Genomic DNA, 21,221 nt, shown 5'->3' with positions numbered 1-21,221 from the left:
CGACATGACTTGTTTTTTTGCTTGTACACAAATTGTTTCCATGTTTCATTAGTCTCTGGAAGTATTCTGCTTCTTTCCTCTCCTTGGGGACAACAGGAGAAACTTAAGCTAATGCAGATTGTAACCCTGTGAATGCCATTCTCCTCTAGCTGAGTGGACAAAGCCCTTGGAAATGTTGTACCTTTTTTTTAACCTCCATAAAATTATTAAATGTATCTGAGGAATAATATAAATCAACTTGTGCCTCATTTTATATCTTTGCAGGACTCAAGAAAATATGAACCAGAATAAAGATAATGGCAAATGAATACAAAACAAGCATAGAAAAAGATGGTTTGATAGTTACTTAGCATCAGTTAGGGAGAATATAGCTTATCATTGTGTTTAACTATCTTTCTTAGGGTGAAAGGGGTCCTGTGTTTTCTCATCTACCTGTTAAATTCCTATCATAAGGAATACTCTTGTCTTTTAGGGAGAATTCTCTCTTTTAAAAAGGTATGGAAATGGAATAGCAGCAGAAGTAAAACCAGTTCTATTGCAGTTGGTTGAATTGCTAGGGATAGTATATGGATTACAAAAAGTCAATAATAGAACCCAATTCCCAGTCCCCTGCTCTTACAACAAGACAAAAAACAAATCATGGTATAAATTTCAAATGTTTACTTAGACTGACTTCATAAAGGCAGCATTAATCTCTGTCTCAGTGACACTTTTTTTTTATGGCAATCCCACAGATGGGCCTGAACCAAATCTTGGATCTGAGCAATCACAAACTTTTGAGAAGTTTGAATCCAGATTTCAATCCAAACTTCATGACTGGCTCCTTTGCTGCTGACACAAAATCCCAGACTTAGCCTCCCTGAACTTTGGTAAGCTCATGCCCAGATCTAGATGCGGATCCACACTTTGCAATTCAGATGATACTGTTATGAGCCCAGTATAAGTACATAGACAGGAATATAAGAATTGTCCATATTGGATCAGACCAGTGATCCACACAGTCCAGAATTCTGACTCTGACAATAGCCAGTAACAGAGGCCTCAAAAGAATTCCATAACTGTCCAGTACAGGATTTATCTGCACAGAGGGAAAGTTTCTTCCTACCTGCCATGAGTGAGTGGTTGTGCTATGCCCTGAAGCCGGAGAGCTTTTTTTTTTTTTTTATCCTGTGTATTCTAACTTTGGATGTTCTCATCCATATAAATGTCTAATCCTTGTAAATGTCAGTGATAGGTGGCTAGGTAGAGACAATAGCTCTGACCTATTACTTAGAGTAAATGAGACTAAAAAAAGGCCAAAGGTAAAAATAAAAAAGTTGACACAAATATGTAGGATAAGCCAACTACCTGTGTATTTTTGTATGGAGTGCTTGGGAGCTTTTATTGGCTTTTGGCAGCAAATACTTGTGAATAATATATATGCCCCAAACTCAGAGTTTGTGTGTTTTGTGTGTATTTTCAACCCCATGTGACTGAAGTCTATCTGTGCATTATTTCCCCCCTCAGTGTAGCAAAAAGCAGCTGTACAAAATACTTAAAAAAAAAAAAAAAGTTCTTATCTTTTGTAAAACAGAGGCCCACCCGACACTTGGACTGGTCTATGGGCCCCACCCCTGACCTTTTGTTTAGAGCCTGGGATCATGTGATGAACTGGGTTCGCATTTTGCTGTTTATGCTACTCAGACCTCATCTATTTTGCTTTACAAGAATATGCCATTCTACTATGGGACCCTTTTGTAATGGTTGTGGTAGCGTAAGGTATTGAGAAGGGGAGATGGTGGTGATATGATCCATTCAAACTGGAACAACCCATCTGGGGAATGAGACAGCACAATGCTGGCACATTCAGCTATTAAAAGGCCTAATTCAGATTCCACACTTATGTAAATCAGGAGTACAGCTGAGTGAATAATTGGGGAGGAGGAGGGGTTGGTTCAATGGCTGAGCTGAAAAATCTGGGGGATGTTTGGTGGGGAGAGAATCAGGTTTCAAACTATTTGCTAGATGGTAAAAAAAAAAAAATAATAATAATACACCCGCCTCTAACTAGGGAGTAATTTCCCTGAAGTCAATGGAATCTCCCCAGTGTAAAAAACAATGTAAGTGAGATCAGAATCAGATCCACAGAGTCCAGTTTACAAAAGGTGCCTAAATAGAATACCTTTTGGACATTTCAAACTGGGCTTTATTTGAGGTGCATGCAGTGGATGTTACAAGCCTGTTTCTGATCTTATTTTGGCCTGATACCAGTGAAAATCCATTGACGTCAGTGGAGCTATTCCTGATCTACACCAGTGTTACAGGGGTGCTCTTTGTGCCGAAGTGCCAGTTGGTAGGTCCGCAATGTGGAATTGGGACATCCTGTTTTGATATGGGTCACTCTGAATTGGCTTGATCTAGATAACAGCCCAGCTTGAACAGGACAGTGGACCGCTAAGGGTCTGTCCACACTACAGCTAGTACAGCGGTACAGCTATGGCATTGCAGCTGTGCCACTCTGCTCCGTAGTGTAGATGCTTCTATATCGACGGAAGGGGGGTTTTCCATGGATGTAGTTAATCCACCTCTCAGAGAAGTGGTGGTTGGGTCAACAGAAGAATTCAGCCATTGACCTAGCTGCATCTTAACCAGGGACTAGGTCAACTTAACTATGGTAGTCAGGGTATAAATTTTTTTCACAGCTCTGAGCAATGCAGTTGGGTTGACTTAAGTTTTAGGGATAGACCAGGGCTAGGTCAAAAAATCCAACTTAATGCACATACATGCTGGCTCACTCTGAGTGCATTTTCAAGCCATTGTCACAGGGGAAGACCTGGGAGGGTCTGTGTCTCAAAAAGTATAGTCCCTTCTGAGTTCTCTGTTACACAGAACTAATGAGCAGACTGCACCACCTCTTAGGATAGTGTAGCATACTCCTTCCTCTATCCCAGCCAGCTTTGTCACCTGGTGCAGAAGAGGGAGTAATGTAGTGAGGTAACAGCCCCTGCCTCCATTAGGTGGCTTGCAGCTCAAGGGCACTAGGAGGGAGTGCTTTTGTGCACCTCTAAACATAGGGGCTGTCAATGAGTCTGACACTTGTGTGAGGGGCATTAATAGTGGGAAAGCTCCTTGTACATGCACCCGGGGTCAGGGTCTAAACACAAGCTAAACAACCCTTTTGGAGTCAGTCTATTTTGGCAAGGTAAAGACATTGGGTAATATACCTTGTTCTCACTTTGACATCCTAGTTTAATTGGGGGCTTGAGCATTTCTACATATCAGTCCATTTTGGATTATTCGTATACAATTCTTTTTCACACACTGTCAAAATACTAGCATAGCTAGCTCAATGGCTGATTTGACAAAAAAGGAAAGACAAATATTCTAGAAATGGCACATTTTAAACAGTCTGAAAATGGATATCAGTAAGACTTGCCTCTAATATGTGTGGTCCTAGCACAAATTGGTGCATTCAGTGAAATGAGAGTATTGACCAGATAGCTAGGAAATCTTAAACCATATATTCCTGTGTATTGGCCCTGTAGTTACCTGCTGTGGAGGCCATCTTGGCCTCAACTGGAACAAATTTTGACAACTTGATTTCAGTCTGACAGGATAACTATGGTAACAGTGTGCTTCCAGGTATTCATGTGGGTAGCGTGAAGAACTGGACAGATTCCAAACTTCTACTCATTGTTTTATTAACACCCTGAGTCCTGGTGTGCATAGTGCTCGAGCAGCTGGGAAGCTAGGATTACAGAGAGAGAGAAGCCTGTGGGTTGGGGCATGTTTTAGCACATTGTTGTAGTCACAATGCTATACTCGAGGTTTCTATTTCCAGTGTAAACCCAGTTTTTATGTATATTATTACTAACATTTGCTGGGCATTAGTGCTGACTCAGCACTATATTGACCATAGAAGAGGACACAATCCCTGCTGTGAGGTGTGAGATGAGCAAAAGATGACAGACCAGGTGCACACAACGCAGAAGGTGTGTCTACACTGCAAGTGGGAGCAAGCCTCCCAGCCTGCGTAGACAGACTCGCACTAGCTCTCTGAAAGGAGCAGTATGGACATTGTGAGTCTAGCAGAGACTCTGGCTGGCCAGCTGAGCTTAGATCCAGGGGAGAAGGGTGGGCTTGAGAGCCCAACCTGCTGCCCGAGCCGCAACATCCACATTGCTATTTTTAGCGCCTTAGCTTGAGCTGAGCTAGTCTGAGTCTAAATCTGGGCTGAGAGGCTCACTCCCAGCTGCAGTGTAAACATACCCTTAGTGACCAGAAGATGGAACTGTCACATAGCTGTGCGGCATTTATGTGTTTATTATTATTATTTATTAAATTGCTTCTGCAGCCAATGCCTGGCCTCCCGAAGAAGACATGGGGTGTGTCTATACTCAGCAGTGCAGCTACAGCACGTAAGCCATGCTGCTGTGGTGTAGACACTTACTACAGTCCAACTTAATGGAAAAGAACGTGAACCAGTCACTCCTTGATCTGCACAAGCTGGCAACTGACAAGAATGACTACAGTGATGGAAGGGTTTTTTTTCCCTGGGGCTTAGGTCAGCTTCAACCCCCTGAGTAATGTAGCTAGGTCAACCAAAGTTTTAGGTGTAGACCATGCCTGTGTATTTATTAAAGAGTTTTCTTTCAGTATAGCTATTTCGTTAATGGGGGCGGGGGTGTCCTGTTGGAATATAATTCAGTTTACTTCAAACTCTGTTTAAATTAAAAACAAACAAACAAAAAAAACCCCATCCCTGTGAGTTTCAAATGGCATCCTATATTGCTGCAGAATAGACTTTTTGGCCATGTTACCTGGTTCTGCCACAAGAGCGGACACAAGTCCATGTTCCTGCTTGGTTATTTGTTGAGCTTTATGTTTGGTCTTTTAGTATTTTATGTTTTTTTTATAATGTTTTTATAATTGTTTCATTACCACATTTTAACAATTCGCATAGTTTTGTCTAGGGATCTTTTAACATTCCCCCTCCCCCCACCGCCCCACAATGTAGCAAAGCATGTATTGCTCATCTAGAGCCTGATTCAGCAAGGTACTTCCTCATGTCTTTACAGTTAGGCATTATGAACCCAATGCAGTCAGTCCCTTTTCCTTGCAAGGGGGCAGGGAGGCTAGGTTTTAGGGACAGATCCAGCTAACTACCAATGGCCCAATCCTGCTAACACTTTCTAGTGAGTTGTTGGCCCCAGAGCCACAAAGGTAGCCAGGCTCCTAGGTCCCAGTTATGGCTCCACTGAGATTCACAAAGCTCCTGCTGCACCTGGTAGGTACCTAACCTCACTGAAAAGTGCCTAAATTTTCAGGGTAGAAGTTGCCTCTGCAGAAGATAGGCACTTAGCCACCTAACTCTTGTGCAAGGCCCAATCCAGGAGGAGGATGCGAGAGGTAGTGGGAGTAGTGCTCCTCCAATTGCTCCTTCATTATTTATCCACAGTGAAACAGCTTCAGTGGGAGAGATTAAGAGAAGCTCCATATCAGAATATCCCATAGTTCAGTGTTGGAGCACTCACTGGAGAGGTGGGAGACCTGTGTCAAAATCCTTTCCCCCTTTCCTCTGGTAGAGAGGGGGGAATTGAATCTGGATCTCCCACATCCCAGGTGAATGCTCTTACTTCTGGCCTAGAAGTTATAAAGTGGCACCACCTCCTCTGGCCATTTGATGTGGAGTGAGGCAGGTGCCTAACTCATTCCCACAAGAAACACCCAAGCCACCTGGATCCAGGATATGACAGTGCAGGATTTTTTAGGCTTTGCTGTATTGTACAAAGGGTGGGTTCATTGTTTGGGTCACCTAACACTGGAGTGAACAAAGCACTAATAAACTCAGTGTAGGGAACATTACTGTGTTGGCAGGATACTTGACTAGATGACCAAAAGGTCTTTTCCGTCACTAGCTTATTGATTCTGTGGTTGGAGGGTACTGAAGGAAGAAATGGAACAATGGAACAAACTGCCTAGGAAAGTTGTGGAAGATCCTTCGCTGGAGGTTTCAAAAGGAGGCTGGATAGCCATCTGTCCTGGATGGTTTACACACAACAAATCCTGCATCTTGGCAGGGGGTTAGAATAGATGACGCTGGCAGCCCCTTCTAGCCCTATGGTTCTATGATTCTATGAAAGAAAATAAGCTTTTTGAAGTGGGGAAAAATAATCATGAGACTTTGCAATGAGTCTAAAACATTGATTCAATCCAGGGGCCAAATTCTGGATGCTTCGTACACAGAGTTATATGCCAGAAATCCCTCAGACAAGTAGGGAATATGGGACAGATTTTTTTCACTCAGCTGTGACTCTTGCCAAAATGTATGGAGAAGGTGCATTATAAGGCCTTTTCAGGGCAGGCGTGTGATCTGCTTGTTTGTTGCACATGTACATCCTCCTAGCTTGGCAGTGGGACCCCTACCTCCACCCTTCTGCGGATGATCAGTGCTCCTACTGGGGATAGTCTGCATCGGGGTGCTGTGGCAGTCTGTGGGACAGTGACAATCGGAAGACGTACCCACATTTAATGCCAGTTCTGCAGCATAAAGGAGGGATTTTCAAAAGCACTTAGTATTGGCCTAACTCTGCCCCCATCAAAGTTAATGGGAGCAGAGAGAGGCCAACACTCAGCACTTTTGAAAAGTCCCCCCCCACCCCGACAAGTGTATCTTTCCCACTTCCACTTTCCTCAAGCCTAGGGTGACCAGATGTCCCGATTTTATAGGGACAGTCCCGATATTTGGGGCTTTTTCTTAGACAGGCTCCTATTACCCCCCCCCTCCCTCCCGTCCTGATTTTTCACCCTTGCTATCTGGTCATTCTACTTAAGCCGCTTCTTCGACAGATCAGAATTTGGCCTTATGAAGGGATAATGTTGTGTCAGCGATAAATCATGGAGCAGCTGCTTTCATGGTAACCTTGAAGTGTACGTAGTTATGAAGTTTTGGGGAAACGCATTCCCTTCCACCTCTTTATGGGCAATGGAGTGAGTCAGGGGACCCAAAAGCTGCATGTAGAAAGGAGAGAAGGTGACTGAATGTTACCCTCACCTTCCGTCCCAGTGAGTCTAAATGTACCTCAGGAGCAACGTCAGCTGTGCCGCCTCTGCCCTTCAATTACTGTGACCCACTTCTTTGCTTTGGGGACCTCTTGGCTTTATTGTTGTTTTTATTATTCTTGGTGTGGCGATTGGTTTTTGGCTTGGAGGGAGATGGTGACCTTTGAAACAAGCCCGTCTGCCAGCCCGTCTTTAATCTCGCCCTTTGCAGCTGCCGGCGGTGGGGGAGGATGAGGGACTGAGTGTGTGTGAGTGAGGTTTCTCCAGTTAGCAGCCAGAGGAGCAGCACGTTTCCAGTATCAGTCCCATACAAGTGGTGTTATTTTTCCTGTCATGTTTGTTGGGGTACGGCTTTTGTTTGTTTTTCTTGCAGAAAGGCAGGAAAGCGAATCTGGAAAAAATACAGCTCACATGTCATCGGTAATTACTTGGCCGGAGCGGCTGGCACTGGCTTGCTGACAGTTTAGAAGCAGGGAGTGGGTGAGACCCAGCTGCAGCCAACAGGGAAAGAGAGAGAGAGAGAGAGAGAGAGATCTTAATCTGACTCAGACTTCACCAACCCTCCTCGCCCCTCTCCTCCCCCTTCATCCTTCTCCTCCCTGGGGAGCTATGGCTATGGCTTCACACAATTAGTTTTCTCCATTCTTCAAGGGACCTGCTGTTCTGTGGCCTCCGCTGCTTTCCGTCCACCATCTGCTTGCTAAATGCAGTATGTGAGGAAGCAACCCACCCTAAGGAGGGCAATGCATCCAGGGTTTCAATGAGGCCTACAGACTTGTCCCCCATGCAGGAAAAAAGACAGAGTACTTAACTTGCAAAATATGTGTGAAGAATGATGATGATGAGTCTGCAGATGGTTTTCAACATTTGTTGTGAATTCTTTTGTATTTACTCCCATCATATCTGTGATGTAAATCAATTCAAATGCTGAAAATGGTACCCTCTACAAGGGCTAAATAGTACTACGACTATAGTGCAATAAGCCACCTGGGTATATGATCCCATTGGATCCACAAACTAAGAAAGGGCTGATACTGATCAACATTAAGGTGGGAGATCACCCTGGATTTTCCTGGGTGATGGTAGGATATTGTCCTGGTGAGTCAGTAGTTGGGATTCTTCTTTGTGTCAGTATTGAACAAATGCTTTAACATAACACATTGTCTTTCAGAGGAGAAGTAAATATTCTATTGTACTTTGATGTAACAGCCTGGGAATTTAGACCTGATGTAGGGTGACCAAGTTAAGGAAAAATATAAAACTAGAATATCTGACATGAGGGTGTGAGGGCACACAAGGGAAGGTTTTGGTGGGCATCAGGGAGGTGACCATAGGATGAGGGAGGCTTGGTTCAAAGACTTGTGAGGAAGGTCTGCGGGATTCATTGGAAAATCTGTCCACAGAGGTTGAGTGTGAACATATGACAGGTCTGAACAGGAGGAAAACTTTGAGATGGCAGCCAAACTGCTGTCAACAATGCCACTGTTACTAGCTTAGCTAGCTGGCTGGTGTCTCTGTCAGGTGGCCAGTCTTCATGGGTTACAAAATCCAGGACGAAAGTGTCCTTTATAAAGTTAGGGTGACACTGGGACAAGCCCTGAAAACAAGGATGTTCCTGGACGAATGGTCACTCTACTTTGGGTCTGGCTGAATTCCAGTGTGTGTAGCTAGATTCTTCCTGAACAAATTGCCTTTAAAATTTTAGTAGGTTGCCATGTTCTTCTTCACTTCATGTCCTAAATTGTTGCACAGTGTAGTTATCTTCCATGGGGTGAAGCAGTCAGAGGGTGAGATAATTTGTCTTCCTGGGATAAAACCTGTCACTTTCTGCATGGGTACATGAAGCCTAATGGACAGTGGAATCCACACAGTTCTGCTGCACAGGGGCTGCACTGAGAGTACAATTTGTGACACCCCTTTATAGGGGCAGGCTGCGCCTACTCCCCACCCTACTCCAGGTACAATTCTGGGTCCCCTTTATTCATACCATGCGGGTTTGTTTGTTCCTCCCCTCCCTGCCCTTCAGCTGTAGAAGGAGGAGAGGGGAGGCACTGTTTAGCTCTAAATGACTGCCTCCTCTTCGTTCAGATCCTTCTATAAAGCATGTTTCTTCCTCAAAGCTGTCATCCCCACTATTGGCCTGATCCTGTCCCGATTGAAATCAACGACCCAACTCCAATTGGCTTCACTGGTGCAGGAGCAAGTCTTATAAGAGATATCACGTGGCTACCAAAATAGGTTGACAGGGGCCTGGTTTCCTTAGCTTAGCTTTCTGCCCCTTGAAATAACTCATCTGCCAATAGATGTTGTCTTGCTCACTCGAGACTTTCTGCACCTTAAAAGGACACAGTCAACTGACTCTCTCCAAAATCTGTCTGTTGATAGTATTTTTCTTCATCACATACACAGATTTGTCCAGGAGTGCTGGATTACTAACTTTTGGACTTTCTGTTGTTGTTGTTTTTAAAGAAAACAACATTACAGTTTTTGCTGTGGGGCAAAAACACATCAAAAATAACTCCATGGAACTTACAAAGAGACTTTGGGTACATCTCCACTGCCATTAAAAAAACCCAATGCCCCAGGTCTCAGAGCCCAGGTCAGCTGACGTGGGCTTGCAGGACTTGGGTTTCGGGGCTAAAAATAGCAATGTAGATGCACAGGCTGGAGCCTGGGCTGTAAGATACTCCCCACTCATGGGGTCCCAGAGCCTGGGCTCCAGTCTGAGCCTGAACCTCTATGCCTAGCAGCCTAGCCTGAGTCAGCTGACCCATGCTAGCTCTAACCATGCTGTGGGTCTTTCATTGCAGTGTAGACATATCCTAAGAACACTTGGTAGTGTCCTTTAACAATGCTTTTGCCTGACCGAGAAAAGAACATTCTGCTGTGGTGTCCTGGCACTGAGTCTTGTTCTAGCTGAGACAAGTCTGGCTTTAAATCTCAGCAAGGGGTCCTGCTTCTCACTAGCAGAAGTAATATCAAACACTCAACGTTGGCAAGTGGAACATTTAATGAGCTGGAATGATCAGTTATTTTCTGATTTTGCTGCTTCTCTTCAGCTTAATTGTCTGTACCACTGTGAAATCTGCAGGAATTATCCAAAGGTTATTTCCAATAAACTATTCTCAGATCTTTTTGATCCTAATTGAATACGGTAATCCATCGTTTTCTGTCCTATACTGTTAAGTACTGTTGTGTGCTGCCTCATTCTACCTGAGGTGGGATAAGTGAAGTGTTTTCTATTCACAGTGTTGTAATGGTTACCTAATTAATTAATATTTGTAAGGCATGCTGAGGTTCTTAGATGAAATTAAAACTGGATGTAATTGAAAGTCAGTTGCATATGAGTCAGGCCCCAAAAATCATGAAAGTGGCTTAAAAGTCATGATTTTTTTTTTTTAAATAAATTTTTATTTGCCTTCTGGTTTTTGAGCCTAAGATTCATGTTTTCAAGCTTTGTTTCCACATCCATAAGGACTAAAAATATTATTTTATTTAATGAAAGCTGAGATTCTTATGATCACATGACTGCAGGAGCTGGGCTCTGAAGGAAACACGATATCACAAGATTTGTGATAAAATTACAGGAGTTTGCAATACTGCAGGTTGTGTTGATGCAAATTCTTACTCGAGCATGCAGTCGTAGTGCATGTTTATTACCTGAGACATTTGCATTGTCCAGGCTGTGTTTCCCAACTTCAAACAAAACTTGTCTAATTTGCAATGATCTGGGGAATCTCTCTTCCAGGTTCCCTAACTGGCCCTTGGAACAGTTGTTTAGAATACCTCAAGAAAATCCATCCCAGGTATTATGTTGAGCCTAGAGCATTCTAGGGCAGTGGAGTGGGGGGCAAATTTGCCACCTTTCCCAAACTCTGTTTAGGCACAGGAAAGTGGAAGCCCTGGGGAACCGGCACAAAGTGTCCTTAGTGCACCTAGGAATGTAGTCAGTGTAGACGTGGTCAATAAAGCTCACAGTTATGAGTGCTTTGATTAAAGAACCCCATAATAAGCAGGGACACAACACGATGTGCTGATTTTTTTTTTTTTTTTTTAACCTGAGCAGAGCCTTTTTCAGGTATCCAGTTCTTCGTGTGCACTGTACAGCATTGTATAGGCCATGTTGAAAAGATCCCAAGGCCAGGAGAAAAGTTAATGACTCTACACCAGTTTACATCAGCTGAGAATCTGGCCCATTGAATTTAATTAAGTTAGTCCCAATTTACAGTGGTGAAAGAGAGAGGCGTGTCATTGTAAAGGAGTGTGTTGGGGAGTGAGAAGGACATTGGCTATAGATATAAGATGACATCACTACCCAGTTTTGGCCTGCATCACTCTTAGTGGTTCAGAGTGTTTGGTTAGTTTCTTTTTTCAGTGTAAACATGTTTAGTTTTGGTAAGTGATGCTGCAAAGTGGGTCCTTAGCAGAGATTTGAATGAGGTGAGGGTGGAGGCTTGGTAAATAGATTTTTGGAAGGTCATTCCAATCTCATCCAGGGCAGCATTGAAGAAGGTGTGTATATGTTTGTGAGATAAGAAGATGAAAGGGGTATGATGTGAAGGACAATTGGTGTCATTATGAAAACTTTTGCAATTAGGTTGTTAAAAGATGTAGTAAAATATGTGAATCACTTTTTTAAAAAAAATCCTCTTTTTACCTCCCCTTGTTTTCTTTACAACTCTGGGAATTCATCCACCCCTTCTTACACCTGCATTTAATGGGATTTTCACAAAATAGGTTTTATATACAGCTTTATATACAATTATGTATAGTCTGTATTCTTTGCCCTCTTAGTAACTGGAATGAATCTCTGGACACTTGCCAGGCATGTATGGGAGGAGTGGGAAGAGGAGGGAAGGAAATGTCTAAGAAAAGGTCGAGAGAATTAGAAAAAGGTTAGGAGCTGGTTTACATGACCATGTTACACATTCTCTTTGCTGCAATTTTTGGAAAATTTGAAGAAAAAAATTGGTTTGAAATTAAAGCAACCACTAAACCGTTTAACTTGCATAACTAGAACTGACTCAGTAAATTAGCACAGGTCTCATTGACCCTGGCAGAATTACAGGGGTCATATTTTGTATGGATGAAATGTTCTATAATTTCTCCAGAGTATTATGTGCAAATAGGCTTTTCTTCAACAGCAGGCATGCATGTCTTCTCTCTCTTTCCACCTTTCTATTTATTTTATCAATAAACAGATCTTCCGTGGACAATGACAATCTTTACTTTCTATTCATCTATGTGTTCCCATATGTCAAAGGATTGGCACTTATATGGAAAATGAGAACATCCACAGTCACATTAAAAGTGATGTAAACCTTCATCATTTTGGCTTTATGCCAACCTCTGATAGGAGTAGGTAGAAACTTCTCCTGTGGACAAGTTTTCTGCTATTGTCCTCTATGAACTTTCAAGCTACCACTGGTCACTGTCAGAGATACAAAACAAGACTGGACGGACCACTGGTCTGATGCTATATGACAATTCCTGTATACTTATATCTTCAAGACACCTCCGCCACAAGTAACCTCAATCAATACCAATAACTTTCAGACCTAAGAAAGGCAATTATAAAGAAATAAGGCAACAAATAAGCATCATATTACTGCTGAATTTGGTGACCAGCTCCACGTGTCATGTACTATGGAGTATAGTAATGTTAGTTTTTGGCTTATATAGCACCTTTCATCCAAGTATCTCAAAGCACTTTACAAACATATTAATGAACTGGGCCTTGATTCAAAAACCCATTGAAATCAATGGGAACTTTTGTAGCAGGCCTCACAAAAGTAAGAAGTAAGAATTTGTTATTTTTGTTATTATGTTACAGATGGGTAAAATGGAGGCCTGGTGACAGCAAGTAACTTGCCCAAAGCTACATACACTCCTGCAATGTCAGAAGGCTCAGACAAGTCATGCAGCTGGGACAGAGGCTGGTAGAGGTAAGGATGAACATATGTGGGACTTGCAAGTGTAAGTTTGATGTCAGGATAAAGATCCAAGAAGAGAGCTCCTGAATAATACGAGTGAGGAAAAGGATGGATAATAGGAGCAATGAAGAGCAAATAAAGGAGAGGAAACTGAGGAGAAAGAGACACCAATATGAAAGGTGGGGATGGACTACTCAGTAGTAAGCACTATGCCAGGTACTACATATTTGAAGGACTGGGCCATGAATATATAGAATTTTGTTGTGTTTTTAATTTATTCTTTTTGTAATATATATTCTCAGGTTCTCTGTACACTCCTTAAGAATTAAGGCAGGGGTAGTCAATTATTTTTTGTCAAGGTCCAAATTTCTTGGTCAAGATATGGTCAAGGTCCAGACTCCAGAGAAAATAATAATAATAATAAAAAATAACAATAATGATAATAAGTAAAAAAAAAAAGATTTCAAGGTCCGTTCAGAAGCATCTGGCGATCCAGATTTGGCCCACAGTCTGCCTATTGAACACCCCTGAATTAAGGCCTTGATCCTGTAAACAACTGCTAAACTTCGAAGTCATGAAAAAGTCCCATTGATTTCAATGGGACTCTTTATGTGCTTAAAGTTGACCTTGCTTAGTTACGTCACAGTAAACACTGCAGAGCCTTACCTCCACTAGGGTTTTACAGTGGGATAGCTAATGCACATTAGTTACCTGACTGTAAAAAAACCCACCTCTGTTGGCAGTGAAGAGAGAGACTGAGTATCAAGGGCTCAATTCTGCAATCCTCCTTCCTCTGGCTTCACCTGCAAGTGTTAACTGAATAAGGAGTCCAGGACCAATTGAGTTCTCATGGAGTTTACTACTTTATTCCATGACTAGCAGTTGTTGAAGAGGAGAAGTTTTAAAATCCCCTTTTCACTGGTCTTCACAAGTCCAGTGCAATGTATTTAGGCAACACTCTTCTCTACATTCAAAGTACTGTGTCAGCTGAAAACTATGCATTATTGTATATTTCCCTGGACATTCTAGTCAGTCAACTGTGATTCAAAACAATAAGAAAACACATAAAGACTAAGGGCCAAATCCTTTGCTGATATAAATCACCACAGCTCTGCCTCTCTTTGTGCCAATTTACAACAGATGACACTCTGGCACTGAAAATGGTTGTGCAGAGCAGTTATTTGTTCAGTGTGCAATGACAGTACAATAATTGAATAGCTCAGATTCATAGGTAGGGTTAAGATGACTGAGCAAGTTGATGATATACTTTGTTTGCCTTATGTTGAGGATAGCCAAGCATTCTGAGGGACTGAAATTCTATTAGCAGCATTATACACAGGTTTTTGATGTGGGGGCAGGGGGGAGGCTTCTCCATCCGTTCTCTTAAACAGTGAAAAACCAAATGTTGCTAATTTTTTTTTAATCAGACAAATATCAGACAAAAGGAAATGGGCAATCACCTCTGCCTTTCAATGCAATAGCCTCATGATAGGTAAATCTTGTGAGTGTTTGTCCCAGGGATGTGACGTTATTGTTTCATATTCCTCCTGTAACCCTGTGTGGTCACAAGTGAATGGAAGACAATTTGGAGCAGTACAATAAGGTTGTGTTTGTTTGCTGCTATACTGTTTGAAGGGAAAGGAGTATTTTAGCACCTGATAGCACTGTTTAGATTAGGTCTGATGGGAGTCCCACCTAAAACAATACTAATCTACATCTCTTTTATGGAAAGCTCTTACTGCACTCCATACCTGATTTACCTCTAATCAAGATGGCATTGTATTGGTGCTGCAAGCAAAACTAGGAGGGAGAGCATAGGGCGGATTAGCTTTTCTTTCATCTCCTAAACTTTTCAAAAGGGGAACCAGCCTAGAAAACTAAATTAGGGTGAGGAGACATTCACAAGGCTTTGAAGTATTTGTTTGTCAGAAGTTTGATTTATTTGTCCTTCACTTGAAAATATGATTATGGGTTGTGAATAAATGAACGTATAAATACCTTTATGAAGGAAAAGAGAAATGTATCTGCTCAGGTAAATCTATTTAATTGTTATTGAACAGGCATGTTGTGAAGTATGGAGTGGAAAAACTTATTTAAAATATAGAAGAATTAACAAAATCACCTGCACACACAACAATTCAATGAAAAAAGAAAAGGAGGACTTGTGGCACCTTAGAGACTAATAAATTTATTTGAGCATAAGCTTTTGTGACCTACAGCTCACTTCATTGGATGCATTCAGTGGGAAATACAGTGGGGAGATTTATATACATAGAGAACATGAAACAATGGGTGTTACCATACACACTGTAACCTGAGTTTCAGAGTAGCAGCTCATCCGATGAAGTGAGCTGTAGCTCACAAAAGCTTATGCTCAAATACATTTGTTAGTAACGAGAGTGATCACTTAAAGTGAGCTGTGATAATCAAGGTGGGCCATTTCCAGCCGTTGACAAGAACATCTGAGGAACAGCGGGGGGCTGGAGAGTGGGGGGGGGTGTGAAATAAACATGGGGAAATAGTTTTACTTCGTGTATTGACCCATCCACTCCCAGTCTTTATTCAAGCCTAAGTTAATTGTATCCAGTTTGCAAATTAATTCCAATTCATCAGTCTCTCGTTTGGAGTCTGTTTTTGAAGGTTTTTTTTGTTGAAGAATTGCCAGTTTTAGGTCTGTAATCGAGTGACCAAAGAGATTGAAGTGTTCTCTGACTGGTTTTTGCATGTTATAATTCTTGACGTCTGATTTGTGTCCATTGATTCTTTTACATAGAGACTGTCCAGTTTGGCCAATGTACATGGCAGAGGGGCATTGCTGGCACATGATGGCATATATCACATTGGTAGATGTGCAGGTGAACGAGCCTCTGATAGAGTGGCTGATGTGATTAGGCCCTATGATGGTGTCTCCTGAATGGATATGCGGACATAGTTGGCAATGGGCTTTGTTGCAAGGATAGGTTCCTGGGTTAGTGGTTCTGTTGTGTGGTGTGTGGTTGCTGGTGAGTATTTGCTTCAGGTTGGGGGGCTGTCTGTAAGCAAGGACTGGCCTGTCTCCCAAGATGTGTGAGAGTGATGGGTCGTCCTTCAGGATAGGTTGTAGATCCTTGATGATGTGTTGGAGAGGTTTTAGTTGGGGGCTGAAGGTGATGGCTAGTGGCGTTCTGTTATTTTCCTTGTGGGGCCTGTCCTGTAGTAGGTGACTTCTGGGTACTCTTCTGGCTCTGTCCATCTGTTTCTTCACTTCAGCAGGTGGGTATTGTAGTTGTAAGAACGCTTGATAGAGATCTTGTAAGTGTTTGTCTCTGTCTGAGGGGTTGGAGCAAATGCGGTTGTATCATACAGCTTGGCTGTAGACAATGGATCGTGTGGTGTGGTCTGGATGAAAGCTGGAGGCACGTAGGTAGGAATAGCGGTCAGTAGGTTTTCGGTATAGGGTGGTGTTTATGTCGCCATCACTTATTATGACCGTAGTGTCCAGGAAGTGGATCTCTTGTGTGGACTGGTCCAGGCTGAGGTTGATGGTGGGATGGAAATTGTTGAAATCATGGTCACTAATTCAATGTTCACTAAGATGCCATCTGGAAAATGATTTTTTTTAAATTGAGAAGTATATCTATTCACAATGATTTTTTTGTGTGTAGGGGTGGCAGAAATCTTCCTCTCAGTTTTCCGATTAAAAAAATCATCATTATATCTTTATACAGTGCATTTCATCTCAAAATGCTTTACAATTTTAACATGCTGAAATGCAGACTATACAATGGGATTATTTCCTCCATCCCTGAATTGCAGCCATCTTCAGAGCCACCTGGGGTAACTGTTTAATATTATATGGCAACACACACAATGGTTCAAGACAAAAAATGAAGAACGTCTCATTCAGTTGTAAATGGAGGAGCAATTTTATGTAGGCAGAATGAAACTGACGAATTTCAGCCCAGACACACCAACGTTAACAATCCTGTGCTCATGAAAGGTATTGTGGGATCTTTATTGACCACAAGAGGTCAGGACCTTGTGCCGATAACCATTTTGTTTTTAGCCATTATTCACAAAATGATTTTGGAAAAGTTTAAAAGAACTTACAGGCAAATGTATGTTTTGTTTATGGCAAGTTATCAAATGTATTTTTCCCTGTTTATTAAATACTGTGCTCCCAGGTAATTGTGTTAAGCTCATGGCTTTCAACATAATGAGCCACATGCTCTCCCTGATGCCCAGACTCAGTAACTGTGCTGGATACTGAGGAAGGCTGTGGCTTAAGTGGAGGGAGGAATCATCAACTGTCAGAAGCTGTGGCATTATACACTCTCCACAGACTTCTGTGCAGAAGTGACAGTATGAAGTTGGCTGGGAACACGTTTTCTTTTGAAAATGAACCAATCCAGTTTCTACTGGCACAAGAGCTAGACGATTCTAGCTCGATAAATATAAGTGTTCAAACAATCTGAAAGGTGTAACATATACTTAGATTGTAAGGTCTTTGGAGCTGGACCATCTTTTGTGTTCTGTGTTTGTACAGTGCCTGTTATAAAAAAAAAAAAAAAAAAAGGCCGTTTATAGGAATGAGTGGAAGCCCAATCACGTGGGCTCTCTCTGTCCCAAATAGCTCACAATCTATGATCTGGTTTGCACTGAAAAGTTATATTGGCATAGCTAGATCCCTGACTAATATAGGTATGCCAACCTAGCCCCCAGTGGAGAGGGCTTCCATCCACATAGGTAACATCATTTGGAAGGTGGTGTTCCTACACTGACAGAAAAAAAAACATCTGTCAGTGTAGGTTGTGTCTACAGTGCTATGCCAAGATACTTTCCAGAGTGTAGACATACCCTAAGTATATGTTATATTTTTCAGATTGTTAAAATAAAGATATTTATCAAGACAGAATCACCCAGCTGTTGTGCCAGATCTAATCAATAGAAATTGGATTGTTTCATTTTCAGTAGCAAACACATGCTCCTAGTCAACATCCTATTGCAACCTCAGCAAAGAAGTCTGTGGAAAGTCTATTATGGAATAGCTTCTGATTCCTTCCAGTCCAGCGGGTAAAGAAGTTTTATCTATGCTGTAGGAAATGATGCTAGAGGATGAGCTAAATAGTTCAAAATAATTTAGGTTGAACCGTCAGCTGTTTTTGCAGGGATTGGAAGATTTATTTTATCCAAACCCATTTGCTCATTTCTCAACTCTACAATAACATATTGTATTTTCAAGAGAATTTAAAGTTCACTTAATCTTGCCTTTCAATTACTGGGATTGGACCAAGGATTAAATGAAATTTTCAGATAGTAGGGAGTAAGTTTTACTATAAAATACACAAATAAATAATCAGCTGTTAAAATAAAATGATTCACATTTTTCCTGTTTAAATTGGGCATTTTCTAAGTAGAAACCAGGATTATTTCTATTCATTTTACAGTTGTACACATGACTACAGTTTTACAACTGATGATCGCACCAAAATTTCTTTGGGGGCAGTCACATACCAACATTCTGTTTCAACTGACACCGTGGATGAATAGGTTTCAGTGTAGCAGCTGTGTTAGTCTGTATTCGCGAAAAGAAAAGGAGGACTTGTGGCACCTTAGAGACTAACAAATTTATTTGTGCTAACGCGGTAGTTTAAAAAAGCAGCTCTCTCAATTAAGTGTAAGAGGATGCTCTTTAAAAGCAATGATGAGATATACAGTTACATAAATTCTCTCCTTAATTACACACTGCAGATCTCTGATTAGTGAATCAAGTTAAACATAATGGGGGTAAGAGAAGCCTTTATATTTAATTTACAAAGGCTGACATTTCCCAGCCTAGAAGCCTAAATTCATGCTACTAAATCCATATTTAGCCATCTAAGCAGACGTTGGCTGTTTTTTCAGAGGTGCTTCAAACCCTGCAGTGTCCCTTAAACCAACGAGAACTGGGCTTAGTTTACTCCTCTGAAAATCAGCCAACATTTGCTTAGGTGCCTAAATGTGGATTTAGTAGCATAACTTTAAGTTCTTAGGTGTGAAAATTTTGACCAAAGTCACTGTTCTGTCCCTAATCCAAACTATGTGCGTCCTTAGACATGCACCTCTTCTGCAATTGTGGTGGTAGATTTCCCAGAGTGGTTTTGGTTAATTAAAAGATGAGCCCCTACTAGCTGATAGTTTAGTTTGGTTATGTGCTACTATGTGAAACTAATTAAACTATGTGAAACTTGAGCTAATTAAATGAGCATAAATTACAATTGATTTAGGAAGGCATAGTTTCTCACTGTTGGACTCCCTCAGATGTGTAAGTGTAACTGATACAGAACTATCTGGCCAAATTAGGTTTTGCATACGTTTTGATTAACCATTGATTCAATGATTGTAAAATCGAGCAGACAGAGCCATTATGGGGGTTTGTGACAATATTTGAAGGATTTGGTGTCAGTAAACCAATGGGTGGATTTTAATGGAGCTTAAATGTTGCATTTTCATCCAACAGAGATGTTGTCCTCGTTGTCCTATAAATTTGAAATTTCACAAATTATTCATAATGGTCAATAGCTCCTAAAGAGTGCAATTATATTCTAATACTGAGAGTCCAATCCTACTTTGGATTACTGGAAGTTTTACCATGGGCTCAAATAGAAAAACGATCCTCCTTAAAGCTTTACGTTATATTCAGAACTTCGGAACCTTCTGCTTGTAACATCCGCTTTTATTAAAAGAGGGACATTGGCTCCAATCATTGAATTGTGATAATCCACAAACAGAAAAGGCCCAAATTTGGTAAATAGATTATTCATGACTAAGGCTATGTTTTAGTTAGGGGTATATAGTAAAAGTCATGGACAGGTCAGCGGCAGTAAACAAAAATTCCCAGCCGGTGACCTGTCTATGACTTTTACTATATACCCCTAACTAAAACGTGGGTGGGGGGACCACGGGTGCTCTGGGGGGGTGGTCCAGGGGCACCGTGGGTGCTGGAGGAGGTGGTCCGGGACCCCAGTTGGTGCTGGGGGGGAGGAGGACTGGCAGGGGCTCCATACCCAGCTCCACGTGTCCCTGCAGCTAGGTGGCAGAGGAGCCAGGGGGCTCTGCATGCTGCTCCCGCCACAAGTGCTGGCTGCGCAGCTCCCATTGACTGGGAACTGAAACTAAGAGGAGCTGTGGGGGTGGGGCCTGAGGGCGGAGGCAGCACATGGAGCCCCCTGTTCCCTCTGCCTAGGGAGCTGCAGGGCCATGCCAGGGGGAGCTTGGGAGATCCCCACCCCAAGGTAAGTGCTCCCCCGTACCTCCTAACCCCGTGCCCCTAGCCCCCTCCCACACATCCCAACTGTTGCTGGCTGCTGCAGAAGTCACAGAGATCACAGAAAGTCACGGAATCCATGACTTCCATGGCCTCCGTGACAAAGACTCGCAGCCTTATTCATGACAAATAATTTGATCGGCTTTATTCTTGAATGAATGGTGGGAGTTCTTCAAGAGTACTAGAGGCTTTATAGTGAGCCTAAAGAATTGCTTCCACTAATAGAGTCATAGACTAAGAGTCAATGGAGTCATAGACTGAGAGTATAACTTTAGTGCCCTTGTGGCCAAGATGAAGTCCAATCTGTGGGGCAGTGCTGGCCAAGAAAAGGCACGTGCGGGAACGCAGCAAGGACTCTCCCTTCCACCACCTTTCCAAACCCTCCTGGGTAAAAACCAAACCACCTACCGACACCTCCCACCCCTGGAATAGTACAACAAATATAGGAAAGGGAAATATTTATTTGCAGAGGGATGAATGGAGGAAAACAACAGGTAGAGGAGATAGGGGAAGCAGCAAGACAAGGTTACATCCACCATGGGGACCCACGGTCTCACTGGTGCCACAATAAAAAAGGATAAATGCCAAGTACTGAGTCTAGACCCACAGTTCAGGAATCCTGGGCAGAGTTCCAATCCGGTGGTGAGTCTTAGGTGCTCCTGGTCATCTACAGCGCCAATAAACTTTCCCCCAAGGTCCCCTCTTGTGCCCCCTTTTACTACTCTCTGCAAACCCACACACAGTGACAACCTCCCCACTTAGCTAAGCCTCCCTCCTTATTCCCAACGGAAAGTCATAAGCCCCAGTACTCACAGCCCCATACATCCGCACAACAGTGATTCTGGGTCTGGCTCCAGTCTGTCCTTTTCAAGTGATTCCTTCCTGGCACAGTCCTCCTCCTATCTCCTGTCCTGGGATGTCCCTGGTCAGCAGCTCTGTCCCTCCTGGGCCGGGGGCTGGTT

Source organism: Caretta caretta, chromosome 2, assembly GCF_965140235.1.
Source record: "Caretta caretta isolate rCarCar2 chromosome 2, rCarCar1.hap1, whole genome shotgun sequence".
Classification (NCBI taxonomy): domain Eukaryota; kingdom Metazoa; phylum Chordata; order Testudines; family Cheloniidae; genus Caretta; species Caretta caretta.
Note: the sequence above shows the minus strand (reverse complement) of the source record.